Here is a 21227-nt window from a genome sequence, read left to right as displayed (position 1 = left end):
TCCCAATAATGATGAGCTAATGGAGATGAATTCATCTCACCAGAGCCACTTTTCCAACCCCAAACCCTCAAGGCTTCCACTGAGGGAGTTGAAAATAAACGAGATAAATCACATTAAACTCATTTAACAATTACGCTGAGAGCAATTTTGCAGCGATACGATAATGGATAAATCGCGGGAAATTCAAACATGAAACTAACCCTCAGTGCACTTGTTATTGCGATGCCCCTAAGATATTTTCCTGTATTTGAATTGTCTGTGTTTCTCATTGAACAATACCCAAAATAGTAATTAACTCTGCTATGCCATACACGTGAGCTTTGAGAGTAGAATGAATATAAATGTTCATATCTGACAAAATTATTTTACCCATTGTTGGTGGTGAAAGACAAACAAATTATTTTTTGTAAAATTATTAATAATAATGTGGACGGAAATAGAACTTTTAATTATTAACTCATACATATGTAAATGAATGCAAATTGTGGCACGTATGAATTTGTAAATCAGTGTTTTTGAACACTTTAACTTTGATATTTGTCATAATTCCTCTGTGAAATTAATAAGAATCATAATAATCTTCTGAAACATCGGTTTTAGGAAAATACCATTAAATGTGCTGAAACTGAAATCGCTTTGTATGGATCTTGAGCGCAAAGTTGAAAAGCGTATTAAATTCTCTCTCGAATGCTTCGTCTTTGAGTTGCTTAATGTCCTTTGAGAGAATTTCTTCTGGTGGAAAAACTGTGCCTTAAGATTATAGAATGATATTCCACTTAAAATACTCTCTTCTTTGTTTCACTGATAACTTCTTATCGTAAATATCGTACACTGGGTTTTGCCCTATATTTTCCAAGTAATATCTTCTTCTCACTTAGAGTAGGAAAAAATGGAAAAAAATTCAAAATTTAATTTAGGATTCCATAAATACTCCGCTGTGCAATTTTTTGCTCTTAATATCGCTCTGAGCATGATGGAAATTGAAGAATTCGAGGGCAAAAAAGTCATTTAGAAAAAAAGGATTGAAATTGGTAAGAGAGAAAAGCTATCCTCTCGGTCGGATTTTGTTTGCTTATTTTTGTGGAATTCTTCAATCTCGTTGAAAAACATTTGGAATCTCAAACATTTTTATAAACTCTGAATTCTATCAAGTGGATACACTCGAGCATTTTCACCCTCAACATTTCAGGGATGAAGAGCGAAAGTGAAAAATATGCTGAAGAGTTGAATCGTCATTTTGTGATGTTTTCTCATCCTTTCACAATCGTGTTTCTTTGAGGATTTACTTCAAATCGAGGACGTCCGAAGAAAAATTTGTAATATCCCTCGACTAAATGCATTTTCCCTTACAAAAGGAGAAATAAATCATACCAAGATTATACTATAACAAATTAGTTCAATAAATCAGTGAAATTTCATAAAGAGCCTGACTTCTTGTAGTCTATGCTATATATAGAGGGAAAGTGAGGGTTGCACCCAGTTTAATGGCATTGTTTCATGCCCCATGATAAGGGTAGTTGAATTTACGCACTGATTAATACCAAGGAGGGTTGGTGGGCACGAAAAGGGGATCCAAGTGACTTAAATTAAGTCTATCTTCTGAATGTCTGCGGCACACAAAAAGCAAAATATCCCTTATTGATAAATTAAAGCAAAACATAGAGGAGAATATTCAACTTCTGGCTTCTGCAGATTACATCCAAAAAAGGGAGGAAAGTGAATGTGTAAATATTTCCTGTATTTGTTCACTTAATATACATTGGGGGTCAATATTTTTCTTTTCAATTCACTCCTCACACCATCTCAATTGCCCCTTTTTGATCTTTTTTCGGTCTCCAATATACATGGTATCCTCATGAAAAACATTTACCCTCATACTGTTGGAAGCTGGAAGCTATGCTGTGGAATTTTTCCGCATGCGAGAGGAAATCCTAAAGAGAATTCCATTTCATTTAAATGGCGAATATGGTGGATGAGACGATGAAAAAATATATGGGAATATTGGAAAGTGTGCTGCGAAAATGGCAAAATATTTTTTAAAATCAATTTTCTTTCTACTCACTCGAAGCACAATCATTTTGCCTCCTCCTCCAGGCGATACAGCGTAGTATGGAATATGTATAGTAGAATTCTACACTCCTTGCTAGATTGTTCAGAACAAAGTGACATGATAGACTTTCAATGCATTTTAAGAATAAAATGCTAAACACAAATAATAATAATTTGTGCTTTACTTTTTATTCTTGGGCTCTTTATGACAAAAAGACCAGAAGAGTTAAAATTACTGCAACTCGTAAGATAAATCACTCTAAGTCAGTTTGAAAATCTTCCCCAAACAAAGGGCTCTTTTGGTCAAATAGCTTCCAGTCATCTTGGACCAAGTGTTTTATCTTCAACCCACCCATTAACTATTCTTCCAGTATAGTATCTCAATTGATATTCATGCGAGGAGCTTAAATAGACGTGTGGATTTATCGTATGAAAAATAGCGTAAATAGCTTATTCAGCTGGAAGCATGCTGGTGCATAAATTGGGTGGCTCTAAATCATCTGTCTGAAGTGTATATGCGTGGTTTCTATGTCGCTCCCGCACTTACTCAGGAATTTCTCGATAGTTCAATACGCCTTGGCATCCCCTCGAGTGCAGGTCATCTTGCTTTTACGCGGGGGGGAGGCGTTTAAATAATAGGAATCCTTTGGATCCCCACTTATCATATCTGTGCTGTGTGGTATGTGAGTGTATGTGTGTGTGTGTGTGGGGGGGGGGGGGGGGGCGAGTTTTTAGGAGCGCAATGGGTGCATCCAGGGAATCACCTTCGCGGGCAATAAACTGCAAGACTCCCTCCCAGTGTGGGTTAAATTTGCAACAGAGTGAGAAGAGAACGATTTACGATTCTATTATAATTTTATGGCATTCATGGTCGACTCCTGCTGGCATCCACCAATTTAGCGATACTGGGGATATTGCTCTTGCTTCTGTACGCATTTTCTCGCTTACATAATAAGGTTTGATTGCAAATTGCACATCGTCTGTCTGCCGACTTGGACACTGTGTTTGTGCATAATGGGTCCCAAGTGGGAGAAAACCGCTCGTAACGTGAAAATGACCATTAGCCGAGATATATCTTGCTCTCCCCAGCTTCCAGGGCTATTTTAATTAGAAAGTGCTGCACGAGAAATTTCCCTCTCGTGACTTTTCATGCCTATCCATGTGAATTGTTATGTAGGTGCAGCGAATGTATGAATTTTTCCTAGGAACTTGACAACCGAAATCCACACTCTCACACCATTTCTTTTTTTTTGTTGAGATTTGCGCTTCTGTTGGCAATTTTGATTCAATATTCATGAAAGGTGATTCCCCATCTCCTCATACCCTCTAAAAAATACCAGAGACACTGATTATCTCGTGGCTTTTTCACGTCTCGCATACTCTTCATGAATATCCAGTCTGTCTTCCGACGAAAGCATGGAAATTGGTAACTTGGCCATTCACTATTTTAGTCACGTACTTTTCACTTTCCCAAAAACTTTCCCGGAGATTCACTTCTCTCCCTGATTCACTTGTTTGTTTAGTTATTTGATTGGTCGCGACATTTGGGGGTGGTTTGCAGAAAATTTTCACCGACTGCCAACGGAGAAAATGGCGCGCGGAAGTGGAAATATGAAGGAAGTACAATGTGCTGATTGTTAGTACTTTTCCTGACAATCTCCTATCTCTCTCTGCATGCCAAGGATTTATTGTTGTTCTAAAGTTTCTCTGGTGCATCCCATGTGGAATGTGCATTTTGTAATCTTCTCCTTGTTCGGGAAGATCAACAATTTTCTAGAAAGTTTTTACCATTTTGTCAAGAATCACTGCAATTGAATATGAAAATTGTTGTGATTAATCAAGAGAAATGAGAATGTTTTGTGTTTTGTACAATGAATTAAAGTGAAATTCTTAGTGAACTGGAGAAACAGGATAGAATTGCACATTTCCTAGATAAGGAGTAACGCGGTATAAGACCTGAATATCTATAACAATTTTCACTTTGACAGACACTTTTGTATTCCAATGGCATTCATTTCTGATTGGCAAGTGCGATAGGGAAGATGCCACCTACACACATTTTTGGAAATTTACAAAAGTGGGAAAATTGATATTCTATGAAGTAGACGAAATCATAAATTCACACATCATAAATTCTCAACTCTATGCCGACGAAAAGTAGCTCAGAGAGTACGTGCCATTTCTGAATCTCGCTCGCACAACCCTTTTCAACAGATTCAGCAGTGCTCTGGTTAATGAATTTAATTAATAACAAAATAATTTTGCACGTGTACATATTGGATTTTTCGCTGTCTGCATGAGAATAAATTGCTTGTGAAAATTCAAAGTGGAGATTATGAGGTGAGATGGCTGATAGAAGGTCTATGAAAATGTGCGGGGGTAAAAAGCAAACGTGAGAGATCAACGGTTCTGAAAATTTCTATATGATTGTGTACACTCTTCCACCACCTGCTGAAGGGATTGGGCGGAAAGTTAAACCACTAATTCCTGTATTCTGCAGCCCCGCTCATTTGCCACCCTCGCACTCCTTGTCTACTAGTGGAAATTTATTCATAATTCATGAGCTCGAGAGTGGCTCCCGATGACTGAGTGCGAGGGTGTGAGTGTATGATTTTGACGGTGTATAAACAAATGAGGTGGTATCGTGAAAATTCTCCTGCAAATCCGATTATCACAGGGGCTTTTTGTGCCTCCACTGTATTTGGCAACAAATGATTTTCCCCTGCGCCATTACCTGGCAAATATTCAAAGATCCCCCCAAAGTACATTTGCAGAGGGAAAACAATATTGATTTATCTTCCTTCCGCCAATTGTACCCAGTGCAGTGGAGTAACAGGTTTCCACACTGGCACATTCCCGTGGGCCCCAGTATGGCAGAAGCCATAATCAAAGACCTTTGATCGAACTGAGCAAGAGAAGTGGTGAGATGGTAAAGGTGGATGTCTCGAACTGAAAACTTCCAAATTGGTTTCATCGTCTCTTACCCCTTTTCTCAACGTTAAATACTTTTATGTATACATTCCTCACTGTTGCTGTCGTATCCATAACTAATTTAAAATTAAATTCTCCCCCTATGCGAAGGAGGGGTGAATACTTTTTGCAGATTGAGAAAGGTCTTAGATAGAAGAGTGCATGACAAATCCCCAGATTGATTAATCGTCAACTGATGGTGATGCTCTTTCCATTATTTCTTTTTTTTTTCTTTTTTATACTTCTGGTCATTTAAAAAAAAAGAGTGGGTTCGGATCATTCTGGATGTGACTCTAAAATCTTTCTCTCTTGTGCAGTGTGTTTCAACTCAGATTTGCAGGAGAGCATGAGTAAATAAATACTTCAAGGCGGTGGAGTTTTCCTAACCCTCCTCCGACCACCTTAATACTGCAAAAAGGATCGCTCCGAGTGATGAAATGCTACAAGTTGAAGATGCTGAAACATGTAGATTGCATGAGGGAGACGACAAACTATATCCATCAAATTTGATGAATTTTCCGTGTGGCTTGCTTGCTTCTCGCGTGGGTGTTTTCGACGATTTCAGCTTGTAATGCGGGAGCATTAATTGAATTGAATTCCTCCACTTTTACATACGTTGACACACTCTTCACCACCAGTCGGAGTGCTTCAAGAGATGGAGGCTGGGGTGAAACATGTGAAAATTGACGACAAGCAACGTGTCAAATATGAATGAACATCATTTTATTCTCTGGGGGATTCTCGGCTGCCGCACAGCCTCAATGAGCTCAGTGAAATTAATTACGAATTCATTGGAGATGCTCTGTGGTGAGCAGATTGAAAAAATGTGTGTCTGTGAATGTTGTTTTAACTAATGGCATTCTTGTTTTCCTCGCACTGTTCACTCATCACACGAAATTGAATTTTCGCCCGAAATAATTCCGCATTTCGGCACGGAGGATCATCCAATTGGTTGGCAGGTGAACTTTGTGCATTTTCTCATTGATCGAGGAAATTTTTTCACAATCCACTTCGCTCTGCATCATTCACTTCACTCCCAACCAAAATTGCTCTCAAGTTTCCCAGCATTGATTCCTCTTGGGAATTTCTCCACTGAATATACCTTTCACCCTTCATCTCGTCAACTTGTGAGGGTGGATTTATTTAAATATGAAAAGATTGAATGGTGAGAAAATATTTTCATACAAACTCCATTTATCAAGCTCAACGATATCAGTGTGAAAATTGATAAATTCCTCTTTGAAGTTTCTCACTTCATTCCTTCTTGTGACTTCTCTTTCTCTTCTGAATCACTCCCCCCCCCCCCCCCACAAATAAAATTCCCCAATTTTCCACACGGATTTAATGTGATTCTCTATGATCATAAAATATTTTATTGTCGCACGTACTTTGCTGTAAAATACAAAATATTTGTCACCACCGGAAAGCGTCGAGTAGGGGAGGATTTTCTCAAACAACCATTTGAATTTCATTGGCAATTCCATATGAAAAGTCGGAGAGTGAGTGTGGATTTTATGGAGTTTGAGAGTTTTAACCATTATTTCAGGTGGAAAATGGCTCTTTGTCAATCAGGCACTCTGCCAATCTCTCCGTGCCTCCAACCCACCATAAACATTCACTGTAGATTGCATTTTTAAATGAAAACACTATGGCGTTTTATCTTTCTACGCATTCCTGCTCTCCCCTAAGATCCGGAGCAAATAATTCTGTCGCTGGCGGAACAATTAGTTCCAATTATGCTCATTCATCGATTTGTATCACATGCTGTCGGCTTTATGACACATTTTTTGAATGGAATTACTTGCATATGGCGCGATGAAAATGTCTGATTGCCACGAACCCTCCTACAATCAGATCGAGCACGGCGTTAAGGTGTCAACTACTGTTATTACAAGATGCTGACTGTGTGCCAAGACGGTGATCCGCCCATCTCGATCGGAGGGCATTTGAATATTTATTAAACCGCGTGTTTGGTGAAAATATAACCTCAAACCGAATGTCTGGGAGAAAGAGGTGAGATAAGAAGTGTGATATACACTCGCGCTTGGGATCAAATATAAAAGTTTCACATTTCTCACCGCGTCATATATTTAATTATCTCATCTATTTATTGACGGCAGGAATTGAGGTATGCCTTTTGGAAGGCACTAAGAGATCCACATCGGCCGATGCTGAGCATATTTGGATGTTATCTGATTAATGGTGCATGTAATTGAGGGTCTTTGCTTATCTCACCATGTTCAATCTCTCGCACTATGAATACCCATCCGATATTGGACTTTTATACACATAAGATAATTTGTTTTTCTTCCTATGGAAGACGCCTCGTGGCGATGAGAATTCTGAGGCGAAATATTCAACACTATAAATTGACCACACTTTGCAAAGGGACTCCAAAACCATAAAATCTCTATCCTTTTCGTCACAAGAATAACATCGTAAAAATGAAGTAATCCCAGAAGATTTTCTCATGGCACTGATTCTAAAGTTAGTCAACAGGAAATTTGAGTTAAAATTGGATGATATTTGTCTGTCCACTCAATTGCAATATTTCTGACTTCACGGACACGAACAAACTATATGGAAAATGTGTTGAACACATTTAAGAGGAATTGCTTGTCATTGTGGCACGTATTCGTGTGATTATTTTAAAATTGTTCATCTGGAGGACAGAAAAGAAACCTCGAAGAGATGCGTGATTGTAGGTTAGACGAAGGAAATTTTGGGTGAATTGTTAAAACACTTGAGTAACGCCCTCAATTCTTCTCTCCCTTTTTCCCGCTCATTTTCTTCGTCACGTAAAAAATAAGTTTGTGCACGTGATTTTCAAGCACTGGATAAATACCAGACATTAATAGAATGGAAATGACGAAAAAAACCAATTTTATTGGCAATTGAATTGTGACGATAGGACAAATTGGCAAAGAAGACATATGTAATTTTTAATCAAATGAATTGGAGCTGCGATATTTCAAAATGAGAATCATTATGGGAAATTCTCAATCGACGCGCGAGGAGAACAGGTAATCTTCGCTCGTTGTCAACATTTTATGCAAATTGTTGACATGCCATCGGATTACGACTCTCAATTGGATTTTCAATTGGGAGTCACATATGTGGTTTTCTGTTCCTCGTTCTTCTCACCCAATCTTCACGGTGGCGCGCGATTCATGAATACGATGTGCTTTTTTCTTTATCCATCTGGTGCTTTTCCCTTTCGTTGCCGGAGACACTCACATTGAGGAAGTCGCGCTTTTGTGGCGAGAGAGTGACTTCAGCGGTATCTCAAGAATTCCTGAAGAAGGTGACAATGAAGATAATTCCGATAAGTTCTTTTATAGCATTTTCACTTACCGCTCAACTCATATTGTAGTCAATCATTTTGACATTGAGCAGAGATTGAGGGTTGATAATATCTGTATACAGATTGAAAGTTGGCTCGGATTACAAAACTGTTGGGAAATGATGGCAAAGCCTTGCGCAAAAATAAATTATTACAATTATCATAAATGGAGGTATCAAAGTCACTTTTTTATTCATTTCCCGTCACATTAACAATTCTATCAGTAGACTTTGCAAATTTAATTAATAAAATTATTGAAAAAATCCCAGGGCACAGGTAAGGTCCCATAAATTGTTCGCTAAGGATGCCATGTGGCAAGCATGTCTAATTGAATCGCACCTTGGAATTAATGGTACAACCTGTGAAAATTCATAAATATTGAATTATGCTTCCCTCGCCCAATTGAGAGATCAATGTTATTTATGGGTCGTATTTCAGGCCATATTATATGGTTGGCTTGCATAATTGCAAACTGTGGTCACCCTTAATGTGTATCGTGATAAAAGGCGTGTGTTTTGGGGCATGTTGTAGGGGTTGAAATTGATTGCAGTGGTTCGCCACTTTTGAGTGACAGCACTTGTTGGGTGATGTAATGAAATTTCAGCTTTTGGCCAATCAATTGATTGGCAATAATGCCATAATTTCAATTACATTTCAATTCATCAGTCCACGGGAATGTTCACGGATTCCCTTTGATATATAGGTTTTTGAATGCACATTTAAACAAAAAAATTCCATTCGCCATTGGGCAGAAGGAGTAGGTAAAATATTTGCGTGATTTGAGCACGAATCCAACTTGTTGGCAGGAATACAAAGTGCGGTTCCATGCAATAGTCATCTCCTCCTCAAGGTGCTATTAAATGGTTGTGTCTGTGTGCATTAGCCGCCACAGCATATGGACGTGACTTCACGCCAAAATCTAATAAGGCATCTAACCCCATTTCACGCCTCACCATCATCATTTATCCACCCATACATTATATGCTTCTGGGCACACCATAACATTTCGACGTGACATGTGCAAAAATAAACTAATGACGCCTCGGGCTCACTCTTGGCAAAATTCATAATTCCATAATAAGGAGTCATTTCAATTTCTCGACCCTCCCCCAAATGTCGGAAATGTAGGTACTGAATCGCTCCCTTCGAATTTTCGAGGCATTATTAAATATCACGACGGTGATTTTTAGACATTATGATGAATCGGCGGGATAAAATGCCAGAGGAAAGTATTTTCCCATTTGTGGTGGCATTTTGTGGTCTCTTTTCGCTTCCAATTTGCAGGTATTTACAGTGGGTTGTGGCATGGTAAGACTGAAATTGTGCTTTTATGAACTTTACTAGCTGTTCCTATACCCTTTTCACCCAGTGTAGTTGAGCCGATAAGGTGTAATTTTATGGCTAAGCATCGCGGTGGAAAAAAAGAGACCTAATTGTAATAAATTACCATGAAATGTTAATTAAAATGGATTAACAACCTTCCTCTATTTCTCACTCTTCTAAGCTTTATACAGAAATGTCATGCGATCATATTTTCGTGATTCTTATTGCGATACTGTGTCACAATATTTGCAAATTCACCCACTTTACTTGTCGCGTAGAGGTGAAATTCAATTTCAAAATAATCTCATAGATGTATGAAGTGACTTTTTTGCAACAGATGAGCATAAAATGGAATAAAAATAAGGATATTTCCGCTCCTGCCGTGACCAGGAATCGAACCTGGGCTTTCTCGGCCACAACGAGATGTCATAACCACTAGACGATCACGGCTATTTGAGCTCCAAAAGACTAAGAGAGAAATTAAAAACTGGATCGGTGAGTGTTGAATTACTTTCTGGGGCAACACAGCAGAGACTCCAAAGCATGCACTGAATGATCATGCATGAAATTAATGCTGAATGCTCGCCGGTTCAATTTCACTCTCCATGGAATTTGCAATGTTAACGATGCGATCATTTTCCACCTGAAGTGGTGTTTTTTATATGTAAATTCACCCACATTCCCACCAATATAAATGCTGTCAATGTTGATTTATTGTTCACGTGGCGTTCGGAACCTTCTTTTTCTCCTTCCTTTTTCTTATTCCTTGAAATGAATCAAAATTATTGGATGTGTACAATTGCTATTTTTGTGTGCAATCTCATTATTCAGCTCTCCCAGTATGTTTTATATCACGAGATGACGTGGTGAAAAAAGAAGTGAATTACCACATTGAATCCCTCAATCAGAGATGTTCAAGCAGTGAACGATTATTCTGCCAAGGAGACGATCAATTTTCTCGCCCCGAGAACCCCGCAAAGTGCGACTCTCCCATTAAATGGAGACAGAACCTGTGGCTTTAAGAAAAACATAGCAGCACGATAGTGATTCTGGGCTGCAACCAAATAAACATACTTTTCTTCTATGCTTCCTTTTCACCAATCCAAATGGTGGAGATAATAAATTATTGTCGGTATGAAGTGTGGATGGAGTAAATTGATAAATATTTTTTTTATATATTTTTCTCTCTCTCAACACGACCATCCCTCAAGGTGGACTTCTATATTTTTTAGGCACCACCCAGAGATTCACACGATGGAATTTCCAGGTGGGAAAAATGAAAGATCTTTATTAATTTCTTCTCATTCAATGTACGGCATTCCAGGGTTAGAATCCTTGTTTATGGAACTCCGAAACTCACCATTCTCATGGAGCAATTTCTATGCTAAAAGTGCGCAATTTTTTAATACATTCCCCACTTCAGACCATATTCTATTTTTATCAGGCTTCAAAATGGATATTCCAGGAGGCAAGAAGTCACGTCAACTCATTTTTCACGTGTGACTGTCTTCACGAAAAGCCACGGGAATAAATCCCCGGAGAACGGTGTGTTTGTTTAAATCAAGCAGGAGATGAAACAACAGAATTACATGCATTTGGTGTCTTGTTGGCGGCTCTCTATAAACACACCTACACACCCAGTTCTTAATCTCTGTGCCCTCCCTCACCTTTTCCTGGGCTATGATTCCCACTGCAATGTGGAATATTTTGTTTATGAGACTCCCAGAATGGGGAAGAGTGAGAGATTTATGAGATATTTGTATCTATTCGGATGCAAAAGAATTGCTCGCGGTGCCATGGAAATTATGAGAAAATGTCAGTATACTTTAATCAAGTTCAGAAAGTCTCGCAAACATTGAGGAAAACATTGTAAGCTTAATAATTATAAAACAATGAACAAACCTAGAAACGATTTTGGGTGGATTATGGAAGTTACAAAAGAACGTCACATGTGAAATGGGAAAAAATGTAAATTTCTGTCCTCACGACACTTTCATTTCCCTAATCGACTTTTCATTAATTACATTTTCGATCAATATCATTGAAAGTTGAACGACACGGAGACATCATTAGAAAGTTATCAAGGCGGAAAATGTACGTACAACTGATGATGAGAGATGTGAAAATTTTGATTCTCTGTCGACTACGAGGTGAGGACAGAGGGTAAAAGGCAGCTAAATGTACACTTACAATGTTACCTGTGACGCTCTGTTGGTAGTATAATTAAATTTCCTACATTGACATACCCACGTTGAGAATTGTAATTAAATTAAACACATCAGTACGCATAACAATGTTATATATACGGGAGAGTATCTTAAAACACTCGCTATAGTGTTCACATTTAAACATGGCATTGCAACTGGGAAGTACATAAATCTCATCTGTATATGGCAATGTGGAATGTTTATCCATCAGAAGCGCGTCTCTCTTTCTCTTCGTCTCAAACCCATTCTTTGGCGTTTCAGTGTGACTTTAGAGACGAAAAAGTGCCATAAAGCTGCTGACTTTTCATCTGAGTGCGCGCGCTCAAAATTCTCTACATGCAGTGTAAATGGGACGAGAAGTACACTAGCTCACGCTAAAATGCGTTCACGTTCTGTGCGTTTGCCAAATTTGCCATGAGGGAGCTATTTAGGGGATAAGTCGAAGGGTAGATCGCTATCGGAAGTGGGGAATGAAAGTCAGAAATACATTATCCGGAATTGACTAAAAATTGCCCATTGTTTCACTGCAAATTCTCTAATTTATCTCTAGGGTGTGAGAGGTATTAATTAAATTTCGGAGGTATTAAATCCAGGATCTACAGCTAAACCTGACAGATGGACTTGTTGGCATTCGGCGTCGTATTAGATGAAGACTTCATTTATTTAATATTCTCATAGAGGAAATACCTTGGCAAACACGATGAAAATCTGCACAGTGAGCTAATGAAGTAGGGAGTGAACCGAAAAAGGTGTGAGGGAGTGTTTGAATATAAATACGAAGCATATGTGAAATTTGTTGATTCTACATTGTCAGCGTCAATATTTGCAGAAAATGTGTTGGTACATCCTTTCCATGTGGATAATACACCCAGATTGCTTCACCCCTTCAATCACTCAATTACCATCCTCTTCTTCAAAGTGCGAACAGAAGAATTCCATAAAACTTTTAGTGTCACATCTGAGCTGAGGGAATATTTGGATTTGTCTGGTGGATGCCGCAAGTGAAATTTATCCAACTCATTACCAATTGCTGAGTCATGAAGTCCGCGTGAGATGAGCTGCATGGATTTATTTACTGAATCCTCGAATGAGGATAGAGATCATGACACACGCAGCCCTTAGAGGGCCCATCGATCCCCATCGCCGTGACACCAATTGAAATTTCAACAGTCATGGCACTCGATTTACCATTCTTTCACGTGCACGCCACTAAGCCACATATCATGTGATATTGTTATATAACGCTGCGTTGAATTAATTACTCCTCTCACCACAAGAGAACCATTCGCATTGAATCTATCCAGTCATCGATGGAAAATTAATTTGGTGGCCTTTCCGCATCCACTTTTCACTCAACACCGGAAAATCTCTCGAGTGAGGCAATGAAATGGATTAAATCCGGCAATCTTGAAATTACAGAACAAAGTTTTCTTGTTCTATCATTTAGTTTAGTGTAAATCACAATGCATGATATATTTCTGCAGAATCTGCATACAATGTTATCAATAGATTAAATAATTCTTGCTTAAATTTGGCCATATATTTTTAGTGCTTCAGTTAAATTGATTTTCAGTGGTTGAGCAGAAAAAATGCCTGATTCATGCAAATAAATTGAAATCTATTTAAGTAGGCACTTCATAAGTCCATTTTATTAATAAGACAAGAGGATTAGTCTTGATTAATAGACGTGCTAAATAAACCCAAATTATTTCAAATGGGAACATGTCGAGCAAACATTTCCGGGAATCTCGCTAGTATAAATTCAAACAAATTATCCAGGATGTTTCCACACTTGCCGTTGAGTATTTTGACGTGTGTTGTGTACGCACTGAAAGAGCCCAAATGAATGAGGTGAGAATGATCTTGATGGCACCATCTCTTAATCACTAACAAGACCTTTTTCTGCTCTTCCTACAATCGAGAGCATAAATCAGATGGTAAATAAAACTAAGCAAATCCATAGCTTTTTTTCATTCTCTTTCCTTTTCCGTGAATACGCGAAAGAGGCAGAAGAATGCTCAGGTTGCAATTTCGAATGCTCTCATCCAAAGACCGCACCCACATTTGGCCATCGTGTGCAGAGTTTCACAGCGAATTCTCGCGGTAGTGAATTAATTGAAAACAGCAAATTTCAGTGATCACAGCGAAATGATAGAGAAGAATAATTAAATATTTTTGATTAAACAAAGGCGGGGGAAAGGTTTGGCTGGTACTCTGACTATTGTTTCACATTCTTTGATCTCTCACTCAGACTAACAAATTTGATTAAATTTCACCAATGCCGGAGTTAAACCAAATTTATCTGCAACATTTTGTTAAATTATATTTCAAAAAGTGTAATGGATTATTTGATTTTCACAAAAGTTGAACGAGTGTTTTTGATTTGAAACTCAAAGCTTATAATGTAACTAAATTCATCAATTAAACGTCAATTAGTCTTTTCCAGTTTTCCTTCTGATCCAACGATGAATAAATAAATATTGACTGAGCATTATGAAACTCATCGGTGAGCTCCAACAGTGCAAATGAAATATCAACGAGGGGTTAATCGCTCTAAGCTAGAGCAAGTGGGCAAATTATAGTCAAAACCCCTTGACTTCTCTTGGTCTGTTTCTTCCGATCTAAATTGCGCCACCGCGTAAATAAAAAAAAAATAAAGCGAATTTATCTCAGAGAGAAAAATGCACTAACTTCTCACTCTTTTTGATCTCTTCGCAAGCAGACGGTTTGAAAAAATGCCCAGTATAATGTGAACATTTCACCGCACAAGCTAAGAGGTGAACTGCTCATAATTAAAATATCTCCTGTGAAATCCCGACTCTGCGGCTTTCCCTTGTTAATCGGAAACTTTGCACATTTCACATGAGAGCACAATTTTCCCTCAGTTCCAAGGGGCGGAACTTTAGCATTTTTTGCATTGCTCTAATTTGTAGTGGCAGGTACTGTTGAATCATTAGAATATTGTGCCGCGAATGCCGAGAGAGGAGGTCAGATATTGATGAAGAAGGCGCGAAGGCACCTCTTTGAGCAGAAAAGGTGGAGGAATTTAGCACGAAAGGGAAATAGAATGGTGCAAAATTGAGGAACAACAATAAATGGTTGTGTACACAGGCAGATTTTAGCCATTGACGTTGATTCATTTCCATTTTATGAAGATGTTTCCACATTTAATTTGCATCATTATTCATTCCGTAAATCTGAATTTACTCATTTTTTATTGTTTCTTGGGGAAGTTGCGAACCGAAGAAGTTACATGGCTATTACCTGCAACTGTGCGACATCATTATTCATTTGCGGTCGCTCTTTTCTTCCTTCCCTTTATCTATTTGATCCCGGAGACACCACAAAGTGTATTACCATGTAAATAATTTCCTTTCGCTTTTCTATTGCTGTGCTATCTTTTTGCTGCCCTCTTTTTTGGGTTTCATCCCGCACCATTTCTCACCTTATGGGTAGAAATATTTGTGTCTCGGTATATTTGCAGAAGATCTATGAAACAAGAACACTTGTTATATTTTCCCGCAATTCCCTCTGGAGTCGCGCAAAAGCATCAACCACAATGAAGATATCAAAAATGTGCTTTATTTTCTTGTCAAACATAATTCACTGTATAATTATTAAATGGAGCATTATTTGCAGGGTAAATACACGAGCTTGTGCGAATGTTTATTTACTTACCTTTCCTTCTTACTTATATGTTTATCGTTTTTTTCCTAAATCAAATCAATTCAAGGTGAAGAGAAAATCGTGAATAAAGAGCTGCGATAAACAATCAATGGGAAAGATGAAGATTAATTTGCCCTCCCGCACAGAAGAAGGAAAATAAAGACCATCAATTTAAAATGTTTAATTAAACATTGAATGCTCTTTGCTCGAGATCGACGAGTTGAGATCAATTTGCGGTCAATCCGGTCACGAAAAGATGTTTATCCATCAAATTTCCGCCACAGAGATATGTTTTTTTTCTACAAAAGTGGGTGTATGAATGAGGAGAAATTTTGAGCTTAGAGTCGGGGTAATTTTTCCCATTTCCGGGAAATTATTGGGAAATTCTTCATTGGCTTGTTGGCGCACCATGTGGGAGGGTCCTGGCCGGTCCTAGCAGGCTATCCGCCTGATGGGACCCCTTTGCATGATGGTTGGCTTGTTGGCACAACATGTGGGAGGGTCCTGGCAGGTCCTAGCAGGCTATCCGCCTGATGGGACCACTTTGCCTGATGGTTACCTCAAAAATAACTCGAGATCGACGAGTTGAGATCAATTTGCGGTCAATCCAGTCACGATATGATGTTTATCCATCAAATTTCCGCCACAGAGATATGTTTTTTCCACATAAGTGGGTGTATGAATGAGGAGAATTTTTGGGCTTGGAGTTGGGGTGGTTTTTCCCATTTCCGGGAAATTATTGGGAAATACTCCAAGAGGAAAGTGTAATATTTTGGTGGTACTTGCAACTATATTTAGCCACTTTATGACTCCTCAATTTAATTCACTATTTCAGATGTTATCTCGAAATGCCTCTGTTTGATCTCTACTAATTTGATCATCACTGTCTCGTGTGGCATAAATTACGATAGAGATTTCGTTTTGATTCATTCAATATACTTGGCAGTGTAAATCAACTTTATAGAGGAAGAAACTCTCAGACTGTAAATGAGCGCGCATTAATTGCGAAAATGTCCTTATTGAAATGGCAGAAATGTACAGAAATCGTGCACACGGAGGCATGAAAATGGAATAGAAAAAATGGGAAGTGCCTTCTGGGGTCTACAGTGCAAATGCGCAAATTGCAAAGAATGCAGCAATCGTTCCACAACATTATCAATGATTGATGGTTTAATTTTGTATGAAGTGCGCCAGCAAAGCGTGAGGGGAAAAATTGGTCAAATATGCTCTGCAGCGGCTCGTTTCATGCTAAATCGAGAGGTAGTGCGAAATTGCAGAGGGTGTCATCTGCACATGATGGGAACATTTGCAGCTTTGCATGCACTTTTTGGCACAATTGCCGAGGATATTTGAGACTATTGCAACTCCTTATGCACGGATTTTCTTACTCTCTATGGCAAATTGCTTCATTTGACACAGAGTCCACGCTTAGGAAGAGAGCCTGAAAAGTGACTCCGGCTGGCGAACAATATAGGGCCACACAATCGGCCATTAGCAGATGCATCTGTGGGGAAAGAAATCGTTTATACAGCAAATTGGTCAACAAATTAACATTTTCTCAAGTGCAGGCGCAATATAAATAATTTGGTGTAATTTTAGAAAATTGCCCAAACTCTTTATTTGTGCCCATATGTTTGGCTTTGAGGGGATCTCTCACATGCACTCTCATTCGGATAGAATTACAATATGCCGAAATCTTTTTACACCACACTGCCTACAGTCAACAAGGCTGTCGGATCTCAATTGAAAAGCACACGAGGCGCGAAAAAGCTACCTCATTAATTTGTGACTTCTTGCATCACACGTGAGTCTTGTTATGCTAATTGTGAGTACTCTTGAAAAATTAAATTTACCAAGAATAAACAGTGATGATGAGTTTAATTGGGGAGTTTGGATAGAAAAATGTGAAGTGTTTGATGAATTGCTTTCTATGTTTCCCTAGTGTACATCTTTAGGCTTTAGACATTTTTTACGCTTATGTTGTTCAGTGCATTCGATGGAATAAATTAAATTCCCAACGTTAACGCTAACATTTCAATTAGATTCTTCTGAAATATTCAAGCACACCACCCCAAAAAATTACCTGAAATTCAACAAAAAGCAATTAGATTCGTCAACACAACTTATTTGTACCTCTTCAAGAGCGCATTGTTAAAATTTTTCTCTCCACTATATTTTTATATCCATGACTGAAGTTTAGCTTCTCACTTGGTAATTTAATTAAACGTTGGGTTAATTATTCAATTTAGGCAGTGAATGGATTACATCGTCCATCAATCATCCCATGACACTACTGGTATTAAATTTCACAGCGGCGGTGAGAGTTTTCGATCTCTGCCATTCCGGATGAATCGACAATTGAGTTGAGCATTAAGCGGCGAGAGAATCATGTCGATTGATTTTCCAAGTGATTCTGCCCATTGAGAGGCAAACACATAAAAAGCCAGTTAGCGCAGTTTGATACAAATTGGCGCTATAAATCTCGAGGAATTATACTTAAATCCTACACACACACACACACACACACACACACACACACACACACGCCATGCCTTGGCCACGCTCAATCCTCTCTCTCCATATAGTTTTAATGCATTGTAAGCTTTTCTAGCCAAAAGGTTTCCCGAAATGTGATTTAGAGATTGTCTCCAGACCATTGATTTTACTGACTTTGGAAAGAAGTTTCTTTTCCCTGAAATGAGGTCAATTGCATTCCAGAGAGTCGTGAAAATTTCTACCTTTAGCACGACTTTTTTCTCACATCATTCCCAAATTCTATTTACATTCTGGTCCGTTTACAGACCAGAGAGAAATCTCTTTTCACAGAACATCCCGCGGTGAATTTAAAATAAATAATTTTGCTCAATTACACGGATAATTGGTTTCGCGGGTGGCCTTTCAAGTTTCAAAATGCGTGTGCAGAACTGTTTCTTGCACCTTGCGCACAAATTACTTCGCCGCCAGATTTATTTACATTCTGAAGTATTTAATTGGTTATTTGTTTCACAAGTTTTTGGGTCAAAAATATTTCAAATGAATGCCCTGACTCTTTTCCTGATCCATTCTTATTCATTCAATGACACTCTTTCTCTCAGAGCATTCAGTATTTACACGCGTCTTGGAAAACAAACACCCCATATAGATTGTCATCTACTCCATTATTATTTATAACACATCCTCAAATATGTACTCACATGAAACGACATCTTGTCAACAGCGCATGGCTGTCGATATCGCACTTCAATGATAGATTAAACAGACTTTCTTCTTCCGTATCTTCTTTTTCAGTTCTTGAAAGACTCAGACAGGTTTTTAATTGAGTGACAATATTTCCCCTAATTCACTTTATATTCCATCCTTTGCCATTTCCATCGTCATTAAGTTGAACAGTGAAACAAGGTGAAAAATTCTCAAAAGACTTCTCTCAAATCCACTCTGTGGCCGCCCACGAACTCACACTCCTCACCAACACATCTCATAAAAATGGTTCGGATGAGTGAAAATTGAAGAAGAAATCTCTCAGGGAAAAAAATTCACCCACACAGAAACTGAAAAGGGAAAAATACCGTACAAAGCACATCAAGATATTGTATATGTTTGTGGTTTTCCACTTTGCAGAAACTGTGGAAAAAATTAATGTACACCGGTTTGGCAGTGTTTCTAATGCTGGGTAAAACACTCTCAATATATACATGAATCCAGAAAAATAAAATTATGATTAAAGGTGAAATTTGCCACAACTTTTTGACCCTCTTTCAGAGTCACAACAAAAGGATTTCAACTGTGAAAGTGTTTTTGACCAATTCTATTTCTACACCACCAAAAAATAGTCCACATTTCAACTGTCTCACTTGACAGTAATCCTTATCATGGGTCTTCCTGTGGCCAGGAAAGGCATCTGAAGGCTTTCAAGTAGCTAAAATCAAATCCAATCCATCACAGTGAATCTGAAATAATTGTATTTGGTCACCCCTCGACATTTTCCATTTAGCGTTTCAGGATAGCGAAAAGGACAGAAGAAAGGAATTTAATCCCTCAGCGTATGTCTACATATTTTGAATGCTGTTTGCCAAAAAGGGAATGATAAACGTTCAAATATTCCATTGACGTGCCCTGAGTGTGTAAATATGGGATCATTTGACAAAGAATTAATGAAAGCTGAGGAAAATGCTCATAAACATTCACTTTCCCATTCAATTATAAATAGATACTCGCCCCTTGCAAATGGCCTGAGACAGTTAGGCAGATCCTATGTGCAATTTCAATGGCAATAAATGGATAATTTGCTAATGAGCCATAGAGTTAATTGCACGTGGATTTGGGCATTGTCTGTGAGCCCACGTATCACCCATTCCCTCTCGATCAGATACACCGATGTGTGCCTCTCAATGTCTGCGGTCCATTGTGCGGCCCAGGGTTCAGAGAAGCATAATGACTTAATTATGATTTATTATTCAATCAATATTAATCATGTATTTTCACGTGAACGTGAGTCAATTACACTGACAAGTTTAAATACACAAAATGCCTTTCGTCTGTCTTTTTATGGGCAAAGAGTAGTGCGAAGAAGTATTCTAACAGACATGCAATACAATACATCTGTTCAGATGTGATGCAAAATGTCTGATAGCAATGTGTGCCAATGCGTTGAATATCTGAATTAGTGCGCTCAATTAAATTCCTTCGCCTGTCGATCTGTTCGCATTTGGGACAAATGCGTTAAGTGTTTTTCTGTAAAGTCATGAGATATTTATGCAAGCCATTTGGTAAAAATTTGCAATGTGAGTTGATTTAGATTCCATTAAATTCTGTGAGAGCAATAACAATTTGTTTAAGTGTCGTTTTTGGGCAAACTCCTTCTTTGATAAAGTCATAAATTACTTCATACCAGGGGCTTTAAGGCCTTACAAACTGCAATATTGCCTATTTATAGATTTCAAGATCATACACCCAGTAATTTGGAGCACCAAATAAAGTACAATGCTTTGGCGTGGAGGAAATTCTTAATGGAAATTTCACATTAAAACTATAGTGTGCATGTTTATTTTAAACTCTGTGCACTTTTGGACTTGAGCATCCTTCCACAATATTTCACTGGCACTGAGTCATTTTCCCATCATTTCTCATAGATTATTTTGGCGGGAAGAAGCCAAAGCAAAGAGATTATTAGACGATGCTGTGGCTGCAAATTGCCATCAGTAAATCCTCCGTGGTAATCCTCGTCAGTTGCATAGAGGAGATGACAAAATTATTAATGTCACATTTTTCGGAAATGACTCTAATGACAAATAATATCTATGTCTATTTGGTGTCTTCTTTATCTTCTCTCGGATGCACATATCTTTGGCGCTTAAGACCTAAGAAAACGGATGCGAAATCATTTAATTCTATTTGGGTTTGTGCTACAAAAACCATTAAATGACAATTTATATTCTTTCATGTTTGCCTCTGTCGTCCGTGCATTGTTTGAACATATACAATTCTTTCCAATGAACGCAATGAACTCAATCGTGAACGAGAAGTCCATAAAAAGTATGAAACGTGCTCTAAAACAGCCCAACGACTTGTTGATGGCATATGAGAGCAGGGAAAAAGGAGAATTTTGGATTTACTGTTAATGAAAGAGATTGCCTATAAAATTCGTCAAAATATTTTAATGAATTTTTCAT

The 21227-nt window shown here is 38.2% G+C and overlaps 1 protein-coding gene and 1 non-coding gene across 2 annotated transcripts in view; one reads left to right on the top strand and one right to left on the bottom strand.

Annotated features, from left to right (window-relative positions):
- LOC132261837 (netrin-B) overlaps positions 1 to 21227 on the top strand; it is a 39502-nt gene that overhangs the window by 4670 nt on the left and 13605 nt on the right. The gene's annotated exons all lie outside the window — the stretch shown is intronic.
- Trnah-gug (transfer RNA histidin (anticodon GUG)) lies at positions 10064 to 10135 on the bottom strand. Its single transcript has one exon. It is a non-coding gene; the product is annotated as a tRNA-His (tRNA).

This window comes from Phlebotomus argentipes, unplaced genomic scaffold, assembly GCF_947086385.1.
Source record: "Phlebotomus argentipes unplaced genomic scaffold, Phlebotomus argentipes genome assembly contig_46, whole genome shotgun sequence".
NCBI lineage: Eukaryota > Metazoa > Arthropoda > Insecta > Diptera > Psychodidae > Phlebotomus > Phlebotomus argentipes.
This window is presented reverse-complemented; position numbering and strand designations above follow the sequence as displayed.